This window comes from Nuphar pumila, chromosome 12 (assembly GCF_984573655.1).
Source record: "Nuphar pumila chromosome 12, dmNupPumi1.hap1.1, whole genome shotgun sequence".
Taxonomy (NCBI): domain Eukaryota; kingdom Viridiplantae; phylum Streptophyta; class Magnoliopsida; order Nymphaeales; family Nymphaeaceae; genus Nuphar; species Nuphar pumila.
Window position 1 is genome coordinate 69,694,622 of NC_143260.1, and position 23,706 is coordinate 69,718,327.

Below are 23,706 nucleotides of genomic sequence, written 5' to 3' on the forward strand. Positions count from 1 at the left end.
ATTGCATATAGAAGAAGTGAGATTTCGTTTGCCACGAAACCCTTGGAGAGAAGCTTTGGAAAGACGTTGGATGAGAGGATGTGTGAGAGCATTAGAGCATGAGGTTTCAGATTGCTCGTATGCCATGGGAAATGGGTGCAACGAGTGGAGAGAAGGACTTTCTTAAACACAGTTCGATCTATTGGAACTATGTTAGGAAGCTCAATGCCATAGGAAGAAAGGTTTAGAATGCAGCCTAGTTGAGAGATATTGAAGGAGATGAGTTTTCCATGTACCATGGATGTAATGGTGGTGTGGTCACGGTCTTCAGAGAGGTTGGTATAGAAAATTTTGATGAGATGAGGATAGTAGGTCATGGAGTTAGTCGTTCCTAAGATGGGAACAAAATCTTGAAGAGAGGTATGGAGGTCAAGGGATGTGAAGGCGTCGAAGTTTACTAGTCTGCCAGTTTGAATTGGCAAGGTGCTAATGTACTGAAAGTGTTGAACATGGTCTGGGTAACGTAGATCTGCGGAGGTGATCACATTGGTGGAGGAGGAAGCCATTATCGAATGTCTTGAAAATAAAGCACTAGGAGAGAATGGAGCTTGAAATGAGAGAGAGTTTGTATGAGGATAGAGAATTTCGAATGGAATGGTGAGAGATGAACCAATTGATTAAATAGAAAGAAGAATATAATTGTTGATATGAAATGAATGACATTGGAAGTGGGTGATTTTTAGATTTTAGTTGAAAGAGGAAATCCGTGAGGTGTGAATTAAGAGGCTTGTGAATGACAAATCAAATCAATTTTTAGAAGATAGTGTATTATATTTGAGAAGAAGTCAAGGAGGACATGGTTTCGAATTATTCTTTTATATAAGAAAGAATTATCATGTGAGAGTGTTATCAAATTGTGAGTTTGTGTCATGTATGGAGTGACTTGATGTGTGATAAAGCCAAAAGAGTGAATTTTTCTATGGTTTTTAAAGATTTTCGAGAGATGAGGTGAAATAATGGCCGAATAAAAACAAATATCCTTTTATAAGATGTTTTTACTTTATAGAGAGTATTCGTGATGAATGTGTAGGAAAAAGACAAATAGAGATGTGTGAGTGACATAAGATGAAGTGTTTAATGAGTCTTGATTGGAGAGAAAGATGTACAATATGAAAAGGTCATGATTGCTAAAGACGATAATAGATTATACATAGGCTATGATATAGTAGATGATATAGTAAAAAATTAGCAACAAAAATAGTAGATGATATAGTAAAAAAAATTTACGTGAAATGTAGCAAATTTTTGATAGGTTTAGAGAAGTATATTGATAGATGGATGGATAAATAATCAAATTTTTTGACCCAAGTTTTAGAGAAGTATATTGATAGGTCAGAGAAAGAGATATATCATTTGAATATGAGGAATATACTATTTTGTTGAAGATCGGCTAGCCTATCGTGAGAGAGAGGAGTGATAATGATGGAAAGAAGAAGATATTTTGATTAGACCTAAAGTTGTTTTGAGAGAAACAATGAGAAACTCGTGAAGAGAGATAGAGAGAGAGAGAGAGAGAGAGAGAGAGAGAGAGAGCAATGATGGCCTACTAAAACAAGAAACAAGTGGGTGTTATTAAAATATAGTGCATGGGTTGAAGTGTAGAAGATTGTTATTCGTATGAGGGGTTTTCACAAGAGGACAAAAGGTGATGAAAGGATGTTATGAGATGAGTGATATGAAGGAGTGTCATAATTTCTTTAGAAAAATAGTAAAGGAGTCAAAGTTATGAATGGAGATTCAAATCGTATGTGTGAGAGAGAGAAAAGTAACTAAAGTAACTATATAGTAAAGAGAAAATCAAGTTATGAGAAACAATAATTATGAAAGTGATGTAAAAGATGATATGACAAGAGGTAAAATGTACTTTGACATGAAGTTTCAACTTTTAAGGCAATGTGTGGTATTCAAGACCCTTAGAAATGATTCTTTTGTAAAAATAAAAAATTGAAAAATGAAGACACGAAAATTTTTAAAGTTCTTTTATTATCCTTATCAAGATGAATTTAGTAAATATTATGAACTCGAGTGAACTCAATATTTTAGTTTTATATATCATTCAATTTACATATACCTAGTTCTCTTCTTATTCTTATAAAATCTTCATTTTTTAAAGGTTTAGTAAAGATGTCTGCTAGTTGTTTATCTGTGGGTATAAATTCTAGTTTAATTATATTATTTAAGACTTGTTCTCTTAGAAAGTGATGTCTAATTTGAATGTGTTTAGTTCGAGAATGTAAAACAGGATTTTTGGAAAGGTTTATAGCACTTGTGTTATCACATAAAATAGTTGTATTTTCGAATTTTAAACCAAAATCTTTCAAAGTTTGTTTCATCCAGATGACTTGTGTACAGGCTAGGCTAGCAGCAATGTATTCGGCTTCAGTAGTTGATAAGGATACACAGTTTTGTTTCTTACTGAACCATGATACTAGTGAGTGCCCTAGCATGTGACATGTTCCACTTGTGCTTTTTCTGTCAGATTTACTTCCAGCAAAGTCAGCATCGCTGTATGAGATTAGATCAAATGTAGAGGATTTTGAATAGAATAATCCAAAATCAATTGTGTCTTTTAAATATCTCATTATTCTTTTTACAGCTTTAAGATGTGATTCTTTTGGATTTGACTGAAATCTAGCACACAAGCAAACACTAAACATTATATCTGGACGGCTAGCAGTTAAATAAAGAAGTGATCCTATCATACCTCGGTATACCTTTGTATCAACAGACTTACCATCTTCATCTTTGTCCAATACAGTAGTAGTGCTCACAGGAGTAGATTTTGAAGCAGTTGAGTTCATGTTGAACCTCTTCAGAAGTTCACGAGCATACTTAGATTGATTGATGAAAACTCCATCCTTGGTTTGCTTGATATGCAGTCCAAGAAAGTAGGTGAGTTCTTCCATCATGCTCATTTCAAATTCTTTCTGCATGGACTTAGAAAAATCTTCACAAAGAGTGTTGTTAGAAGATCCAAAGATGATGTCGTCGACATATATTTGAACAATTAGGGTATGATTATTCACTACTTTAACAAATAATGTAGAATCTGCTTTGCCAACAAAAAAACCAGTTTTTAATAAAAAAGTTTTAAGCCTATCATACCAAGCACGAGGTGCTTGTTTTAAACCATATAAAGCACGGTTGAGTTTAAAAACATGATCTGGGTATTGTTCATTTTCAAATCCTGGAGGTTGTTTTACATAAACTTCTTCATTTATAAAACCATTTAAGAAAGCACTTTTAACATCCATTTGATATAATCTGAAATCCATATAGCTTGCATATGCTAAGAGCATTCTAATAGATTCAAGTCTAGCAACAGGAGCAAATGTTTCATCAAAATCAATACCTTCCTCCTGGTTGTATCCTTGAGCTACTAGTATGGCCTTGTTTCTTATAACATTACCTGCTTCGTCTAGCTTGTTTCTGAAGATCCATCTTGTCCCAATGATTGGATGATCCTTAGGTCTAGGTACAAGATCCCAAACATCATTTCTTTGGAATTGATTCAGTTCTTCAGTCATGGCTAGCATCCAGAACTCATCAATGATGGCTTCATCAATCTTCTTTGGTTCAAGTTGAGAAATAAATGCCATGTTTGCAATCCGTTCTAGCTGAATTTTAGTTTGAACCCCCTTTGTTAGTTCTCCTAAAATCTGCTTTTGAGGATGATCTTTGATATCGACAAAGGTTCTTTGATGATCATCTTCATTAGACTTAGCTGTGTTATCTAAAAATAAATCTGTACTTTCAACATCATCATCATTAGTTTGTATATGAACAGATTGATCAATAGATTCACAAAAACTAACATGCATAGATTCTTCAATAGTATTATGACTCTTATTGAAAACTCTGTATGCTTTACTATGACTTGAATATCCTAGAAATATGCCTTCAACAGATTTAGCATCAAACTTATCTAGGCTATCTTTTGTGTTTAGGATAAAGCATTTACATCCAAAGACTTTGAAATAGTCTATTCTTGGAGTTCTGTCATAGAATAGTTCATAGGGAGTTTTATTTAATAAGGGTCTAATGAGAACTCTATTTGTTATGTAGCATGCAGTATTAACAGCTTCTGCCCAAAAAGATTTTGCAAGATTATTGTGTTGGAGCATAGTCCTGGCAGATTCCTGAAGGGTTCTATTCTTTCTTTCTACTACACCATTTTGAGGTGCAGCTCTAGGAAAGGCAAAGTTATGAGAAATACCATGCAAGTTACAAAAATTTTCAAAAAGTTCATTTTCAAATTCTCCTCCATGGTCACTACGGATTTTAACAATAGAACAAGATTTTTCGTTTTGTAATTTTTTACATAAGATTTCAAATTGACAAAACGTGTCACTTTTGTTTTTCAAAAATATTACCCAAGTAAATCTTGATTAGTCATCTACAATAACAAAAACGTATTTGTTGTGATTATGACTAGCTACCCTAGAAGGACCAAAAAGATCCAGGTGGAGAAGCTCTAAAGGTCTCTTACTTGAAATGATATTTTTTGATTTGAAAGATGATTTTGATAATTTTCCTAATTGACATGCATCACAAAAGTAATCCTTTTTAAAAGAGATTTTGGGTAACCCACGTACTAATCTTATCTTTAGCTAATTTAGACATGTATTTAGAATTGACATGACCCATTCTCATGTGCCATAGATGTTGAGTGTCATTATTAGCTATGAGGCAGTGTTCTGTGATGTTTTCTAGGTATAGTTCATATATGTTATTCTTTCTTATACCTTTTAAGATGATGTTTTCATTGGTGTCTGCTATGAGGCATGCATCATGATTAAAGCTAACATTATAACCTGTGTCACACATTTGACTGATACTTAGTAGGTTATGTTTTAAGCCTTTAACAAGGAGAACGTCTTTGATAAGAGGTTTATCTATGTTACCAATATTTCCAATACCAATTATCAAACCTTTGTTGTTATCTCCAAAGGTGACGGTTCCTTTTTCTTTATGATGAAGAACAACAAAAAGGTCTGGATGTCCTGTCATGTGCTTTGAACATCCACTATCTAGTATCCATCTGTTCTTCTTCTTTGGAGCCTGCAAAACATTAAGTAAATCTCCTTTTTGGTACCCAGTCGGGTCCTTTTTTGTTAGACTTTGGAACCCATATCCATTTGGATTTGGGTTTGTCTATATCTTTAGAGGAGTTAAAAAGATTATCATTATAATGCTCCTTATTTGGTTCAGATGAACTTTTCACAAACGTGGTCTTTTGATTCATACAAGAAGGCTTTTTGAAATGAGAATAGCCAATACCATTCTTGTAAAAAGAGACCTTCTGAGAGGATAAGAGTTTATCCAAGTTCTCTTTACCTTTAGTAAACTTGAAAACCGTTTTCATGAGGTTCTCAGTTTTACTTTTTAGCTCTGAAATTTCTACTCGCAGTTTTTTTTTTTTGGAGCTAGTAGAGGAAATTTCAGACATAAGCATAAGATTTTTCTTTTTCAACTCAGAACTTTCACTGCTGAGTTTTTCATTTTCTTGGGAAAGCTTTAAATTTTCAGATTTTAAATCTTTACTTTTGAAACTCAATTTTCTAGATTCTTCAAATAGTTCTTGAAAAGCATCTAGAAGTTCTTCAAAGGAAAAATCAGAGATTTTACTTACCGAACTTTCGTTTGCCATGAAGCACATATTTGCAGTTTCGGCTTCATCATCACTTGACTCTTCACTAGTGGATGGTTCTGAATCATCCCATTGAGCATGCAGAGCCTTTTTCTTGAAGAACCTCTTCTTTGGTTCCTTAGTCTTGGACTTTCTTTTGAGAAGGGGACAGTCACGTTTTAAGTGGCTTGGCTTATTACACTGAAAGCACATGGGATCTTCTTTATGATCTTTTCTTTCCTTGTGCCTGTTTGGAAGCCGGTTCCTTCTCATGAAGCGCTGGAATTTTCTGGTAAGTAGCGCAATTTCTGATTCTTTATCTGAGTCTTCATTCTCAGATAGGGCTGGGAAAGCTAGAGTTTTCTTTACTGGTTGCTCTTCTTCCCTTCTTTCTTTCATGTGGACTTCATAGGCCATAAGATTGCCTATTAAGTCGTCCAAAGTAAGCTTAGATAAATCTTGAGCTTCTTCAATAGCAGTAGTCTTTTTCTCCCAATCAGTTGTGAGAGATCTCAAGATTTTCTTCACCTTTTCTGTCTGGGAATATGTTACACACAAAGATTTCAGATCATTGGTGATGTTGGTGAATCTGGTGAACATCTCTGTGATAGGTTCATCTTTGTTCATTTTGAACAACTCATATTTTCTAACAAGAGATGAGATTTTGGCTTCTTTTACTTTGTTGGTTCCTTCATGAATAACCTCCAAAGAATGTCAAATGTCATATGCAGATTCACATATAGATATTTTGTTGAATTCATTCTGATCAATGGCACAATATAAGGCATTCATAGCCTTTGCATTTAGGTTTGCCATTTTCTTTTCTTCATCAGACCATAAGTTATAGTCTGCAGATGGAGATGTGTATGGATGCTCAACAATTTTCCATACAGCAAAGTCTATGGATTTGAGAAAGATAGCCATTCTGCACTTCCAATATCCATAGTTGGAGCCATTGAAGAAAGGAGGACGAGATGCGTGTTGACCTTCAATATCACGAGCATAGGAAGTAGATGTCATTTGTGCTGGAAGACTTGTTACGTCGAAACCAGCAAACCTGCTCTGATACCAAATGAAATTCCACTAGAGGGGGGGTGAATAGTGAAATATGATAATGATCGATAAAATAAAAAATTAAGCAATAAGGCACAACACATAAAACACAGAATTTATCCTGGTTCGGTCAGTATCCAGACCTACATCCAGTCCCCAAGCAAACCACTTGAGCTTTCCACTATAACATCCGAGTCACCGGATAAATAGTACAACACCCTCTTCCCCAGAGGTCTTCTTCTCTCAATAGAGAAGGGGAACACCCTCTTCCCAAGAGGTCTTCTTCTCTCAACAGAGAAATGCAACACCCTCTTTCACAGAGGTCTACTTCTTTCAACAAAGAAGGAATACAATGAATAATAGAGTTACAATACTTCCTATAGAACCTTCAGAATGATATGAATGCACGAATGAAGGATTCTCAGAATGTTCTGTTAGTCACTCAGAGGATACTCTTTGTCAAAGAGCTGGACTTGACTTTTTCTCTTTTCTTTCTTCCCTTTTTCTCTTTCTTTTTCAAGGCTCTCTTTTCAAATATCGAATAGAAATTTTTCTCGTTGTAAGCTCACACGTCTATTCCATTCCCTGTTTGAATAGTTTATTTGAGTGTGTTTATATAGCTTTTAAAAAGTAGTCGTTACATTTTTGGAATTGTAACTTTTTGAAATGTGAAATGTTGTCATTTCAAAAATATCTTTTAGATAAATTCGAGAATGCCTTTTTCCATAAAAGTAGAATAGAGGGTACACTAGTCGTTGTAATATTTTAGGTAATACATATTTTATGTAAAAAGTCTATTTCTTACAATAGTACATTGAACGTTGGGTTGTAGTTTTGTCTTTATTCTAATTAATGATTTGAGGTACATTAGTACTTCTTTGCTTTAAATGAGTGTAAGTACAATGAATGCTTTGAGATATTTATTTGTACATAGTCATGTCAAGTGTTTTCTTTATGTTGTGTATTTCAAAGTCTCCAAAGAGAATGAGGACCAAAAGAAGGTCGACATTCTTTGAGAAGGATATTAACAAGGATTTGTTACAGGAGGCATTTAATGCTTTGTAAAGAGAATGATGACTTCAAGTAAGTCGACATTCTATGGTTATGAAAAAAGTAACTACAGTCCTTTCAAAAACATATTTTATTTGTTTTTCTTTTGTGTAGCCGATTTATGTTTTTGTCTTCTTCTTATATTAAAAAAACATTTCTTTAAAGAAGATAACTAAAGTCTTGTTAAAACATATTTTATTTGTTTTTCTTTTGTAGTCGATTTTATGTTTTTGTCTTCTTCTTATATTAAAAATATTTCTAGAGTCTTTTCAAAAACATATTATATTTGTTTTCTCCATGTAGCCGATTTTATGTTTTTGTCTTTTTCTTATTTATATTAAAAAATATTTCTTTAAAGAAGGAAACTAGAGTCTTTTCAAAAACATATTATATTTGTTTTCTCCATGTAGCCGATTTTATGTTTTTGTCTTTTTCCTACATTCCTTTTTTCATGTTGTCTTGTATATAGTGTAAGGTACAATTATTACATGACAAAATATCTTTTTCATAAAAGGTTGTAAGAAGGTACAATTATTATATGACAAAATATCTTTTTCATAAAAGGTTTTAAGAAGGTACACTTATTGGTTTTCAAAAATGAGCTTTTTGAAACTATCGTATACTTTTATGATATAGTGTTTACGAATGAGTATGTGTAAACACACCAAATTTTTACCCTCATCCAGTGTTTGTCCATTTCATAAGTCACTACAGATCATTGCATGTATTCTGCATAGCATTGCATGTCATTGCATCTCATTTTCGAGATCCAACACTCCTGTTTTCAAAACATTCAATCCAGATTTGAATTTTAAAGCTTTATTTCAAAATCAATTTCAAAACCTGGGTTTTTATTCAATACTCTGTCATTTTCCAACCCCAGGACTTTGTATTTCGAAATATTTTCTTAGAAAACAATCTGGATTCCTTTCAAATTCAAACTTTAATCGATTTCAATTCACAGATGAGACCCATTTAGATGGTGTCGCTTCTGAATGCCTCTATTCATCAAATTTCTCAAATTTTTGAAAGTTTCAGTCCGATCAGGACTCTGTCTCAGAGTCCTAATCCGGTCCGAAGTCTGGTTTTTAAGTCTGTTTTACTTACATTCTCAATCTTTTTTGTTTGTTTTCAAAATTTAGGTCATTTCACAGAGTCCAGTTAGTTTAGGACTCTATTTTAGAGTTCGGTCGAGTTGGGAGTCTAACCCTGACTGTGTTTTCTGACTTATTTTATCATTTCTTGATAAAATCTTTTGAAAATTCTTTCATTTGGCTTTTAAAATCTAAAAGCTCAGAGTCCTAAGAGTTCAGGACTCTAACCCGGAGTTCCAGTTCGCTTGAGACCCTATTTTCAAAGATCTTGAATTTCAAATACTGATTTTAACCCCTTTTCAAAGCCATTTTTAGTGTTTATTTCAAAAATGTTCAAAATTCGATGTGGGACCACTCAGTTGGCACCATATCCAGAGGAATTCTAACTCAGTTAGGACCTTATGCCATTTCAAAAATCCAAATTTTAAGTTTACTTTTGAAAATCTTTTGAAAACTCCTTCAATTTCAAGTTTTAAAATCGCTTTTTGAAAAACTCAAGTAGGGCCCACTCGGGGTGGCGCCATATTCGAGTAAGTCAGGGCTAGACTAGGGTTAGTTGATGTCTTGGTTAGTGTTAGAGGTTTAGAAGAGTCAAAACCATTTTGAAAAACTCATTTTTGAAAGTTAGTTTTTAAAACTAGTGTTTTTTAAGGTTTTTTAAGGAGTTTTAAAAACCCAATGTGAGAAAATGCCAAGTGGCACCACATTTGGGGATTTTTTAGGATTAGCTAGGGGTTAATTAGGCATTATTTAGGATAATTTAGACTAGGGGTAGTTAGGTAACTCCACCCCAAAATCGCCCCCCTTTAGAGTCCAAAATTTTCAAAATTGTCAATTTTTAAACCTAATTTTTTTATTATAAATAGAGGCATAAGGGGGGTCGATTTTCCCAATCTCTCTCTTATTGGATTCTTGGAGCTTCTCTCTCCTCTCCAGCCCTTCCTCCATTGCATCAACCTCAAGGTAATGTTTTTCTTTAATTTTTAGTTTTTATTTAATGTTTTTCATTGTTTTAAGCATGATTTAGCCATTGGCTCCATCATCTTCATGGATTAAACCATGGATTCAACCTCAAGAAACATCAAGAATCAGCAAGAACAATCCAAGAAGGTGATCTAACCCTGTTTTGGATGATTTACAGAGATTTTAATCCATTAGAATTGATCTTAACATGATTCTTTGCATTAATAACCAATAAAATATATGATTTACCCTTTTTAATGGGTTAAATCTATGTTTTAAAGGTGATATCAAATTCCAGCCATTGATTCCCTGTTTTTAATTTATTTTCATGGTTTATTCATGTTTGTTTTACGTTCTATAGCATAGAAATAAGTTTTATTTACTGTTTTATGGTTTATTTTATTTATTTACATTAGTTAATGCATGGTTTTTCAAGTTTTCTTAAATTTCTGTGTGCTTTAGGTTTAGAACAGTAAAGATGATGTTAGTTCGGATTGAAGCACTCATTGTTTATTTCTGATTTTTTTATATGTGATGCATGCATGAGTTATTGAGTTACTGTAGAAAAATCAGAGGTTTTGGATCTCGGGAACCCTGTAAAAAAAAATCAGACATCAAATCGGGTTTTTAAAGCTTTAAAATCGAGGTTAAAATCAAGAAGGTAACTTGCTGTTATGATATTTCTCTCATCTTATATCCGATTTTAGATCTGTAAAGTGCTATGGATTCACATTGAGTAGATATGTCTGCTGTGAAATTTTCGGATTTTTGGATCACTGTTTAGTATTTTTCCCTCTTTAGAGAATCTGTTTTTAAATTTAAAGCTCGTTAGGGTTTACCAAAACCCTAATCAGACTTGTGTTAGTCATAAATCCCAAACCACAGATCCGATTTTAGATCTGTAAAAAGTGGTTATTGTTATTTTTCTGTCTACTGTTCACCACTAAAATTTCAAAGATTTTTGTTTAGGATTTCTATTTATATATGTATTTTCAATCTGGAATAGCTGTTTTAATCCCTGTTAAGAGTGATATATTTTAGCTCAGATTGCCGGAAGGGTTTCTCCCTAACCGGAGATGATTTTTCCAATCTGTAAATTGGGAAATCTCTGTTTTCCTTCCTAGTTAGTCTCTGTAAAATTTTATAAATTTCCATGGAGATTTGACCCCTGGTTCAGGTCTTGGAATGAGACTGGTTGGTGAATTAGGTCAAAAATAGCATATTTTTAGGGTTTAATGCAATTTTCGGATTAATTTAATGTCAAAAAATTATTTTTATAATTCCATTTAGATATTAGGGTTATAACAAGTGCAGGTACCAATTTTTATGGATTTTGGAATCCATTTGATGGCTGAATTGAGCAAATTGCAAAACTGGGTTCCTGAAAGATCCAAAAACACTGCTAAAATCACAGTTTTTGTGATATTGTTGGATTTTCGTGCATAGGCATATATTTTTAGGGTTTAATCATGTTCATAATCATATTAGGATGCTTTAGGTTTAATTTTGTGCTCATTTGATTTCATTTAGTGCATAAAACCTAAGTTTTTACCAAAATCTCTTTCTAAAAACCCTTATTTCAAGGCCATAGTCTTGCTATCGGGGGCAATTTGGTCATTTGACCTAAATTTCGAAATCCCTAACCCTAATTTCATATTTTTAATCATGTCATAGCATATTTGGTTTGAGTTTATTCCATTCAAATTTCAAAACTTGCATTTTATCAAAATATCTTTCTAAAAACCTTAATTTCAAGGCCATAGTCTTGTTATTAGGGGTATTTTGGTCATTTGGACCTCAATTTCGAAATTTCATATTTTATCTTCCTTATTTATTCAATTTTATTTCATACTTTATCATTTTGATTTAAGGGAATCATGGCAAAAAGGCTTATATCTAGCAAAATCCCACAATTTCCTGATATTGTTGGGTAAATCTAGAAAAGCCAACATATTTTCATTAACCAAGTTTTCTAGTTTTGCAGTTACATTGAAGACTTTATTTTCCATGTATTTAAATTTCAATAGTGATGTAATTTGTAATTAAACTTTGGAATAAGAATTTACATTTCCTGCTTAGCTTAGGTTGCATTGCATATAGCTTATTTTTATAATTTTAATATGTGATGGATGATGATTCATGCATATTTTTACAAATTCACCATGGTCTACACGAATGGCACATGCACTAGCTTCTATGAAGTTTATAAACTTGGTGAAATTTGTATTTATGGCCATAGTCAGAATATGAATGATACTCAGATTTATGATCTTCACATTAGCCACATTCAGCCTACACTCTTAGGCTAATTTCAAAATGCACTGCATTTCTCAAAATACAAAAAGTATTTCTCAATTCCTCAAATCCATATTCATTCATTTCATGCATTTGCCAATTCCAATTCAAATTCTAAGTCAAGGAAATTGAATTCCTCAAAATCTCCTAAGTCTTATAGCAAAATCGATTTTTCCAAAAGCATTGAATTTCAAAGGATATTTCAAGTATTTCCCAAGTTCCAAATTCAAATTTTCTAAGTTAGAATTTCAATTTCCAAGTTTGAATTCAGAGAAACCAAGTCTCTCAGAATCGATTTTCACCAAATGTCAAGGATTCCTCAAAATCGATTTTTATTTCTTTCAGAAGTATATTTGAAATCCCAATTCACGATTTTCCAAGATTTACATTTTCTAAATATTTCAATCATTCAAAGCAAACATCATGTTTTCAAAATGTGCATTTTCTGAGAATTCATAGCACATGCCTGATTCTATGTGCATTTAGAAATTAGAATATGGTTTAGACAAGTTGATCAGAGCAGAGTATAAGATTGATCCTTGGTTCAATTACCCCTGTTAAAGGTGGCAGGAACGGTTGAACCTCGTACCGACAGGTGAGTCCCATTCTACGGAATTTTCCCGCATTTTAAAACGGAGGTGAGTTATTTTCAAAAACTATTTCAAAGGTCAGTTTGATTTGCAAAAGTTAAAAAATTTTGCGATGATAACAGGTTTGGCGACCGAGATGGGACCTGTCTTCGCCTGATCAATCTAATGCTCTACTTAGTTCAGATTGTCAAAATCGATTTCCATGGAATGTCAGCTTTGCTTTATGATATCATGTGAACCTAGGAGCCTAGACTTGAACCCAGCTGACATGGAATGCATATAGACTAGGTATGGTTTGGTAGGACCATATTAAGGAGAATTATTCATGCTCACATAGACTTAGGTCTAATACAACACTCCTCAATTTAGGATTTGTATGAAAACAATGCTTGCTTCTTCAAATATTTCAAAAATCTATCTCTTTAGGACTTAGAGCCTTCTGTTTGATTGCATGTGCTCATGTTTTTCAAAAAACACCCCACCTATATTGTCCCGGTCTTCACGTTGCTGGGCTCTCTTCCAGAACCATAGTTCGGGACAGAGCCTCACAACTGGGCCACTTATTTGGGTGAAACCCCCCTGCCACGTACCAAGGGCCATAGTCCAACGTATATCGGCAGTTGCTCAAGGATGTTGGAAAACTTGAACCTAGAACCGGAGAAATTGATTTTATGCCACGTATATTGAGCCTTGGCTCGAGTATATAGGCATAACTGGATTGGATACAGATGATCTGAACCTTAGAGTTAGGATTAAGGTCCCACAGCCATTTCAAAATTTGTGCATCTAGAGTCAGCTTTTAGGGAATGCTGTATGTGCATACTTGTTTGTGCAGAATGTGATTGAATATGTTATAGTCATATTTTCTAAAAATACTGGACGATTTTTCAAAATTCCCCAGTCCATGTCCATGTATTGTCTATGTTTTAAATCCTGGACGATTTTCAAAACACTTCATTTTATAAAGTACTTCCTTATATTAAACCCTGGACGATTTTCATAAAATTCCTCCATTTTCTTCAAAACTCCGGGTGATTTCCCATCTTTCCTGTCTTCTGGATCTCGAATTTCCTGCTTTATTTTTATCCTGCCTGCATTTTTCTCAAAATTCCTGTATTTTTCTCAAATCTTATTCCAATTTCCATGTCTTCCAGTCCGATGGCATCCAGTCAGCTTGATTCAGTCTTCCCTGACGGTCACATCTCCTACGAGGTGCGACAACGTCTTCCCGAACATCGAGTCCTCAGCACCGGATCCTTCTTTCCCCGGTGGTATTATTCATGGTTCAAGAACTTCTCTCGTATGTTTCCGGACCATCTGGACGAGTGTGGATTGGAATTGGCGTCCGCAGTGGGAAAGCAGTCAGTCAACGGCAACTTGATCCATGCACTAGCAGAGCGGTGGAATCCGAGCACTTCTACCTTCTGGTTCCCGTGGAGCGAGATGACAGTACTGATGGATGAATTCTCAGAGATTATGGGATTGCCCGAGCCAGCCGGTCAGCCTGGAGATCCATTGGAGAAACAATTTATGATTAATGTTAAGGGTCTGGACCCAAAGGATGCCTTAGCTCGCATGACAGGACGCAAGTCTTGGCCTTTGATTGAAGAAGATGGAAATGAATATGTGGACCTGCTCGAAATCTACAGACAGTATGGGATATTCATAGAAGTCAGCTCGTTGTCCAGGACAGCTCGAGAAAGAATTTAGCATGCGATGGTTCTGTGCACGGTGGGATTGGCTTTCTTTCCCGATGGACGGAATTACATGGATATCAGAATAGTTCAGCTTATGAGGAGATGGGGAAGTCGACAGACCAGCCGCCTCTCCATTGCCATGGCCGCACTCGTCTTTCTATACCGAGGGTTGACTCGTTTCGCACTCGGAGAATCGATCCTAGTCGAAGGATGCACCTATGCCTTACAGTCTTGGTTCCTCCGGCATGTGCCAGTCCGAGCCAGTTCCTTCAGATACAATGGTGAGAAGCTCCTTCCAGTTGCACGATACCGGTTCTTGATCGACAACCTTCAGGAGGAAGAGGTCGTATGGGACTACTTTGATCGCCAGGAATCACCTCCCAGATATACTTATGCATAGGGCAAGCGATTCAGACTACTTGGCCCATTCTTCTGCGCATATTATCATCCAGAGCGGTGTGTCAGGAAATTTTCTCAGAGGCAGAAGCGCGTAGAGATTCGTCCACTAGCAGGGGTTCTGCCATAATTCAACCTCGCATCAGATCAGTGGTCTGGAGCATACCATTCTGCCAGACATGGCTGGGATTCCTTTGTCAATCTTACTATTTTTCCTGGTCCTTGAGTGTCCTCTGATTATCTGGAGTGGTGGAAATTGTCTGTCCCCCTCCCCTCTGTCAAGTGTATTATTGATAAAATCATGTTTTTCCTCTCAATAAAAATTCCTTTATTTTTACATTTCACTTTGGTTTGACGACCTCGCCTAGGTAACAAGGCATATTTTCAGTTGTTTATCTTGCAAAGAATAGCAACGCAATTGTCGTAATCCCAGCGACGACTCAATCCCTAGTAATGGGATATTATTTCAATTGTCTGCCAAAATTCTCAACAAATATTTTCCTCCAAACCAAATTTCCGTCAGAAGCCTAACCATCAATTCTACCTTGCAGAGAGCATCAGCAATATCCAAGAGAACATTTGTGATACCCGATGGTTCATACAAGATCCAGAAAGAAAACCACATCAGTGGAAGGCGTCGCGTACTCAGTCACTTCAGAAGAGGAAATGGTCTCACCCCGATCAGTCAGAAGTCAAGGTCAGCAAGCAGAGGATGATGTTGATCCTCAGATATATGCTATGTTCAAAGAGATGATGACCAAAATGTTGACAGAACAAGCTGAAGCTAGTACAGAAAAGATCCAGGTCAAGCAGAGGGCAAAAGGCCGGTCAGCCAAGAAAGTTTTAAAACTATCCAAGAAATATATCCAACAGGAGGATACATCTGATGAGTCAGAATCAGTAGGCGGCACTGATAAAGAGTATGAAGTCTGGCAAGCACTTCAAAGATCCCCTCATAGGCAAGGGACAACCTATAAAGGGAAAAATCAAGCAATGGATGATCCGTTCCAAATACAGCTGAAGGAAATGGCAAAGAAGATTAAAGATTTGCAAGCCCGCGACAAGGGCAAGAAGGTCTTCAGAAGCAAAGATTTCTACAAGAGCATCACTCCCGTCAGGAATAATCAAGATTCAAAAAAGGCAAATTCTGTTAAGGCCCACCGCGAGGGGTGCAAGGATAACAAGGGCAATCATACAAGTCAGAAAGAGAAATCTTTAAAGCAGAGTGAAAAATTGAGTCAACAGAAAGAGAAAAAAAAGTATGACGGTTGGGGTTACGATCGCGAATTCACTCCTCTAGATCAGCCCCTCGAAGAGGTCCTTGAATACATGCTGAGCAAAGGAATGGTTAAGCTTCCAAGAATTGCTAATCCTCTGGTCGCCCTAGGGAAATGGAAAGACCGCTTCTGCAAATTCCACCAAACAACGGGGCACGATATTGAACATTGTTTCGTCTTTAAGAATATCATCCAAGATCATATCGACAAGAATCTCTTCATTGAAAATGAGAAAGAGTACTGGTCAACTGTCTTATCCAAGTCTCAGCAAAAATCAAGTACTCGACAAGAGATGCAGCGTGATGATCCAAACCAGGACCACAAGATGGCCCCATTAGATCAAATACTCGAGAGTTTCTTGGAATACATGCACACAAAAGATACAGTCGGGTCTCTGAAGGCTCACTCCACATTTTCTACCAATTCTATTAGAAGTAGCAATGGACAAAACAAAAGAGGAGGTAGAAAAAATCATACTGGAGGCTCAGGAAATCCAAACTTAGAGAAAAATGACCTCGCAAGTCGGAAGGATAAAATGGACAAGCGAGATGACAAGTCTTCCTCAAGTGTCCAATTCGAAGTAAAATTCCAAGGAAAACCAAAGCATGATGGTTGGGGGTACGATCGCAATTTTACTCCCTTAGAACAGCCACTGGAGCAAGTTCTGGAATACATGATAGCCAAAGGGAAGGTTAGACTCCCCAAGATAGCAAATCCTCCTATGACCATGGGAAGGTTTAAAGATCAGTTCTGCAAATTTCATCGGGCAATGGGTCACGATACCGAGCATTGTTTTGTCCTTAAAAATATTATCCAAGACATCATTGACAAGAATATTCTCGTTGGAGATGAAAAGGAGGACCATTCATCCTGATCATGTTTCTCCCCAATCATTCAAAAAATTGATAACACTAGCACTTTCCTAATTTCTCATCTTGCTTTTATTATTTCAAAGGGATGATGTAATCTCGTCTGTCTTTCCTCTATTTGTTACCTTTCCTTCAATACATCAATAAAGTTGTTAGTTTTTCTCGCAAGCTCGGTGCCATTTTTTTTATTCTCCTCGACAAAATGTTCTTTTATGAGGAATGACCTCTTTAGAATCTCTTTTGAATCAATCAAAAGCCAATTGTCGTGTCACCTTCAGAGAGCGCTCCTCAAACATCAATCATTTATCCTTTTGTTCAAATTCTTCTTTCCCAGTTACACTGGGGCATTTTTAAAATTTTCATTTTATCTTCAAAACTTTCTGTATGCAGGCAGGATAAACAAATCTCTCATTTCACGCACTTGTGCACGCATGTGCACCCATTTACATTCATGTGCATTTGCATACATTCATTCGCATTCATCTGCATCAATTTGCATTTGCATCGATTACCCATTCAGGATAAGGGATAAATCCTGAGACCCCGACAGTTGTCCGAGTCGTCATGAGGGTGAAGACTGAAAATTTTCCATCAAAGTCAATTAGTAATTCTCCAGAATCCGGTTTTTACTGGTCGAACTTCCTGAATCCAGTATTCACTGGTCAAACTTCCTAAATCCGGTTTTTACTGGTCGAACTTCTTGAATCCAGTTTTCACTGGTCGAACTTCCTGAATCTGTTTTTACTGGCCGAACTTTCTAAATTCAGTATTCACTGGTCAGACTTTTTCAAAGCCCAGCGTTCGTGCAGGTACTTTTTTTTTAAATCCAGTGCTCATGCTGGTATCCTTCCAAAATCCAGTGCTCGTACTGGTAGCCTTTTAAAGTCCAGTGCTCGAACTGGTATCCTTTAAAAATTCAGTGCTCGTACTGGTAATCTTTCAAAATCCAGTGCTCGTACTGGTAACCTTCCAAAATCCAGCGCTCGTACTGGTAACCTTTTAAAACCCAGTGCCCGTACTGGTAATCTTTTAAAACCCAGTGCTCGTACTGGTAATCTTTTAAATACCAGTGCTCGTACTGGTAATCTTTTTAAAACCCAGTGCTCGTACTGGTAATCTTTTAAATACCAGTGCTCGTACTGGTAATCTTTTTAAAACCCAGTGCTCGTACTGGTAATCTTTTTAAAACCCAGTGCTCGTACTGGTAACCTTTTAAAACCCAGTGCTCGTACTGGTAACCTTTTAAAACCCAGTGCTCGTATTGGTACTCTTCCAAAATCTGATGCTCGTACTAGTTGAACTAGTCCCAAATGTCATCTTTATACTTATCAACTTTTCTTTCCTTTAAATGTCTTGAATTGGTCTAGAAGAGTCGAGTTCCGATTCGAATCTTCTTCCAAATCCAATTCAGAATTGCTCTAGAAAATCTAAGTCCCGACTTGAATTTTCTTACAAATCCAATTCGTATAATTTTCTTTCCTCTAGATTCTAGAATTGGTCTAGAAGAGTCGAGTTCCGATTCGAATCTTCTTCCAAATCAGATTCAGAATTGGTCTAGAAAATCCAAGTCCCGACTTGAATTTTCTTACAAATCCAATTCGTATAATTTTCTTTCCTCTAGATTCTAGAATTGGTCTAGAAGAGTCGAGTTCCGATTCGAATCTTCTTCCAAATCAATTCAGAATTGGTCTAGAAAATCCAAGTCTCAACTTGAATTTTCTTACAAATCCAATTCGTATAATTTTCTTTCCTCTAGATTCTAGAATTGGTCTAGAAGAGTCGAGTTCTGATTCGAATCTTCTTCCAAATCCAATTCAGAATTGGTCTAGAAAATCCAAGTCCCGACTTGAATTTTCTTACAAATCCAATTCGTATAATTTTCTTTCCTCTAGATTCTAGAATTGGTCTAGAAGAGTCGAGTTCCGATTTGAATCTTCTTCCAAATCCAATTCAGAATTGGTCTAGAAAATCCAAGTCCCGACTTGAATTTTCTTACAAATCCAATTCGTATAATTTTCTTTCCTCTAGATTCTAGAATTGGTCTAGAAGAGTCGAGTTCCGATTCGAATCTTCTTCCAAATCCAATTCAGAATTGGTCTAGAAAATCAAAGTTCCGACTTGAATTTTCTTTCAAATCCAATTCGCTTGGTTTTCCTTTAAAAGTTCGAACTTCTACTTAAACTTTCCTGCAAATTTGGCAATTGGTCTAGAAGATCCGAGTTCCGACCCGAATTTTCTTTTAAAATCCAATTCATCTAGTTTTTCTTGAAGAGTTGAATTCCGATTCGAATCTTCCCTCAAAAACCCAGTTTAGCACCTGGTCCATTCAAAGCTCACAAGTTGGAATCATTCCTTCTTAAGCTATGATCCTTAAGTTGAATTCCTATGGAATTGATAGTTCGTAGGTCGAACCCCTGCGAAACCAATGCCGTTCTAAATTGAACCAATGTCGTTCTTAGGCTGAATCCCCATCAAACCCATGTCATTCCCAATTTCGACCCTTTTGGGTCACCCAATACCAATTTCAATCATCTTCTCTTGCGAGGGACCCTTTTTCCAGGGAGAGTTCGAGGGAGCTCATTCTTTTTCGCATGTCTTTATTGTACGTTTGTTGAACCCCTTTTTCTAGGGAGAGTTTGAAGGGACTCATGATTCACGAACAGTTTGCAAAACAATCTTTATTGTCACACAAGGAACCCTTTTTCCAGGGAGAGTTTTGACGGAAGCTCGTCTTCCTTGTAACCCTAAATGTCTTTTGTTAGGCCACCCCCGTCGTCGAGGACCCTTTTTCCAGGGAGAGTGTGATGGACTCGTTCCTCTATGATATCCTTTCAATCTTTGTTAGCGGCCCCTTTCCATAAGAGAAGCCTAGAAATAGGGAGTTTTGACGAAAACTCTATTTCTCTTCGAAAGTTTGTTTTGCAAACACCTCCTCTTCAGGGAAGAGAGGAGTATCTTTTGTTACCCGTTCAGGTAAGGGTTAAGCCTGAGTCTCTCCTTTGGGGAAAGGAGAGAAGAATCTAGCCACGGATGTGTCATTTAAATCTCAAGTGATTTCTTTCACCAAGGATTTCAGGAATATTTTGCCAATTTGCCATAAAAAATAGTTGTTGATTTCAAAATCTTTATCGCATAAAATTGTACCTCAGAATACCTTCAGTATTACTTCCGAAGTGACAAAGCTTTTGCGAAAAAGGATTCAAAATTCAAAATCTTTCTATTGGCCAACCAAAAGGATGAAGAATAAATCCGCGATATGGCCAGCAAAGAAAATTCAATGTTGTTGCAAAGCCAGAAGTGATTGATATTGATCACAGTCAATGGCATATTTTTAAAGACCATTCTTGGAAAATAAGCAGTCAAAATATCCTGGGTGATACAGAAAAATCCACTCAATCTCCATATCTCCTCAATCACCTAAGCTGCAATTAAATATCTGCAAAAGGGATCTCTCAACTGTCGTCAAGATGAAGGCGAATTAGACGAGTCGACCCCCGGGGCTAAAGAAGATTTGGATCATCTCCAAGATGACGGAGTTTGTGACGGATCCTTGCAGGGAAAGTTCAGATCACCGTCGAGATGAAGGCGAGTGTGATGAACCTCCCGACAATCCCTAAAAGGTATTTAATTTCTGTTATCATCAAGAGATTCCTAACCAAAGAGTTAATAACCATCAATATAATCCCTGAGAGAGAAGAAGGATCGGAACATCTCTGAGATGAAGGAGTTTGTGACGTACCCTTCCAAAAAAAAAAATAAAGAGAGAAAAGCCAGGACATCTCCAAAATGAAGGATGATGTAATTCCCGAAAAATCCAAGAGAGCTCCAATTCTGTCAAAAAAGAGTGCAAAAAGATCATCATGAGAAAAGAATCCCAGGATATCAGACTGCCGAATCTATCAAGATTCTTCTTTAATTTTGTGAAATTCTTTTATCAATATCCTTTCGCTAATAGCTCTCGCAATATCAAGAATACATTCTTTTCCGTCTATATCAATGAAATTGATAGCCTCCTTGAAGGAAAGTCAATGGCACGTAATTTGAATTCGAATCTTGATTCTACGGAGTTAAGCCCAGTCGGAGGTAATACTTCAGGTAGAAAAGAGGGAATATTTTTCATGTATATATGTGCTTATCATTCTTGAATTAACTACAATTTTTATCTTATTGGCAATCTTTTTAAGTTATCCTGACATGAAGTGAGAACTTGATGTTTATTTTGATGTATCCAGGCGTTGTTGTTATCCCTTTTAGGATCGGATGATGGGAGTTGTCCAAGATCCTTCCCTTCTTGTTTTGATCTGAGTGCCTGGGCTCTCAGATTCGCACACTTCCCTGTGCTCCCCACTGTCCCACCATAGACAGTTCCCGTTCAGGTTAAGGGTTAAACCTGAATTTTCTGCAAAAGGTCATCTGTCTTAAAAGCCATTCAGTCTTAGCAATGAGACGTCCAAGATCAATCCCTTTTCAAGCTTTAGGGAACCCCCTTTCTTCCTTTTGCAAACCCCTCTCGGATTTATTATGCAGAATTCGAAGGTCCCATCATGGTTTCTTCATTTGAGGATTCCATATATCGTCCCCTTTCAGGTTAAGGGTTAAGCCTGAGCCTCGTTTTTCCACGAGGTATCGTCCCCTTTCAGGTTAAGGGTTAAGCCTGAGCTTCGTTCCATACGAGGTATTTCCTGTCCCATCCAGGTTAAGGGCAAAACCTGAATCTCACTTCTTTTCGAAATAAAATTTTCTCCTTATTCTTCATTTCATATCTATCATCATCATTTGAACTAATTCTTTCATACCCAGTCAGATTCATCTAACTGGGGCATTTTTATAGTCCAAATTTGGTGTGTTTTATTTGCCACTAAGCTCGGCTTTCAACCGGCTTAGCAGCAAAGAGGGGCATCTGTAAACACACCAAATTTTTACCCTCATCCAGTGTTTGTCCATTTCATAAGTCACTACAGATCATTGCATGTCATTGCATGTATTCGCATAGCATTGCATGTCATTGCATCTCATTTTCGAGATCCAACACTCCTGTTTTCAAAACATTCAATCCAGATTTGAATTTTAAAGCTTTATTTCAAAATCAATTTCAAAACCTGGGTTTTTATTCAATACTCTGTCATTTTCCAACCCCAGGACTTTGTATTTCGAAATATTTTCTCAGAAAACAATCTGGATTCCTTTCAAATTCAAACTTTAATCGATTTCAATTCACAGATGAGACCCATTTAGATGGTGTCGCTTCTGAATGCCTCTATTCATCAAATTTCTCAAATTTTTGAAAGTTTCAGTCCGATCAGGACTCTGTCTCAGAGTCCTAATCCGGTCCGAAGTCTGGTTTTTAAGTCTGTTTTACTTACATTCTCAATCTTGTTCGTTTGTTTTCGAAATTTAGGTCATTTCACAGAGTCCAGTTAGTTCAGGACTCTATTTTAGAGTTCGGTCGAGTTGGGAGTCTAACCCTGACTGTGTTTTCTGACTTATTTCATCATTTCTTGATAAAATCTTTTGAAAATTCTTTCATTTGGCTTTTAAAATCTAAAATCTCAGAGTCCTAAGAGTTCAGGACTCTAACCCGGAGTTCCAGTTCGCTTGAGACCCTATTTTCAAAGATCTTGAATTTCAAATACTGATTTTAACCCCTTTTCAAAGCCATTTTCAGTGTTTATTTCAAAAATGTTCAAAATTCGATGTGGGCCCACTCAGTTGGCACCATATCCAGAGGAATTCTAACTCAGTTAGGACCTTATGCCATTTCAAAAATCCTAATTTTAAGTTTACTTTTGAAAATCTTTTGAAAACTCCTTCAATTTCAAGTTTTAAAATCGCTTTTTGAAAAACTCAAGTAGGGCCCACTCGGGGTGGCGCCATATTCGAGTAAGTCAGGGCTAGACTAGGGTTAGTTGATGTCTTGGTTAGTGTTAGAGGTTTAGAAGAGTCAAAACCATTTTGAAAAACTCATTTTTGAAAGTTAGTTTTTAAAACTAGTGTTTTTAAAGGTTTTTTAAGGAGTTTTAAAAACCCAATGTGAGAAAATGCCAAGTGGCACCACATTTGGGGATTTTTTAGGATTAGCTAGGGGTTAATTAGGCATTATTTAGGATAATTTAGACTAGGGGTAGTTAGGTAACTCCACCCCAAAATCGCCCCCCTTTAGAGTCCAAAATTTTCAAAATTGTCAATTTTTAAACCTAATTTTTTTATTATAAATAGAGGCATAAGGGGGGTCGATTTTCCCAATCTCTCTCTTATTGGATTCTTGGAGCTTCTCTCTCCTCTCCAGCCCTTCCTCCATTGCAGCAACCTCAAGGTAATGTTTTTCTTTAATTTTTAGTTTTTATTTAATGTTTTTCATTGTTTTAAGCATGATTTAGCCATTGGCTCCATCATCTTCATGGATTAAACCATGGATTCAACCTCAAGAAACATCAAGAATCAGCAAGAACAATCCAAGAAGGTGATCTAACCCTGTTTTGGATGATTTACAGAGATTTTAATCCATTAGAATTGATTTTAACATGATTCTTTGCATTAATAACCAATAAAATATATGATTTACCCTTTTTAATGGGTTAAATCTATGTTTTAAAGGTGATATCAAATTCCAGCCATTGATTCCCTGTTTTTAATTTATTTTCATGGTTTATTCATGTTTGTTTTACGTTCTATAGCATATAAATAAGTTTTATTTACTGTTTTATGGTTTATTTTATTTATTTACATTTGTTAATGCATGGTTTTTCAAGTTTTC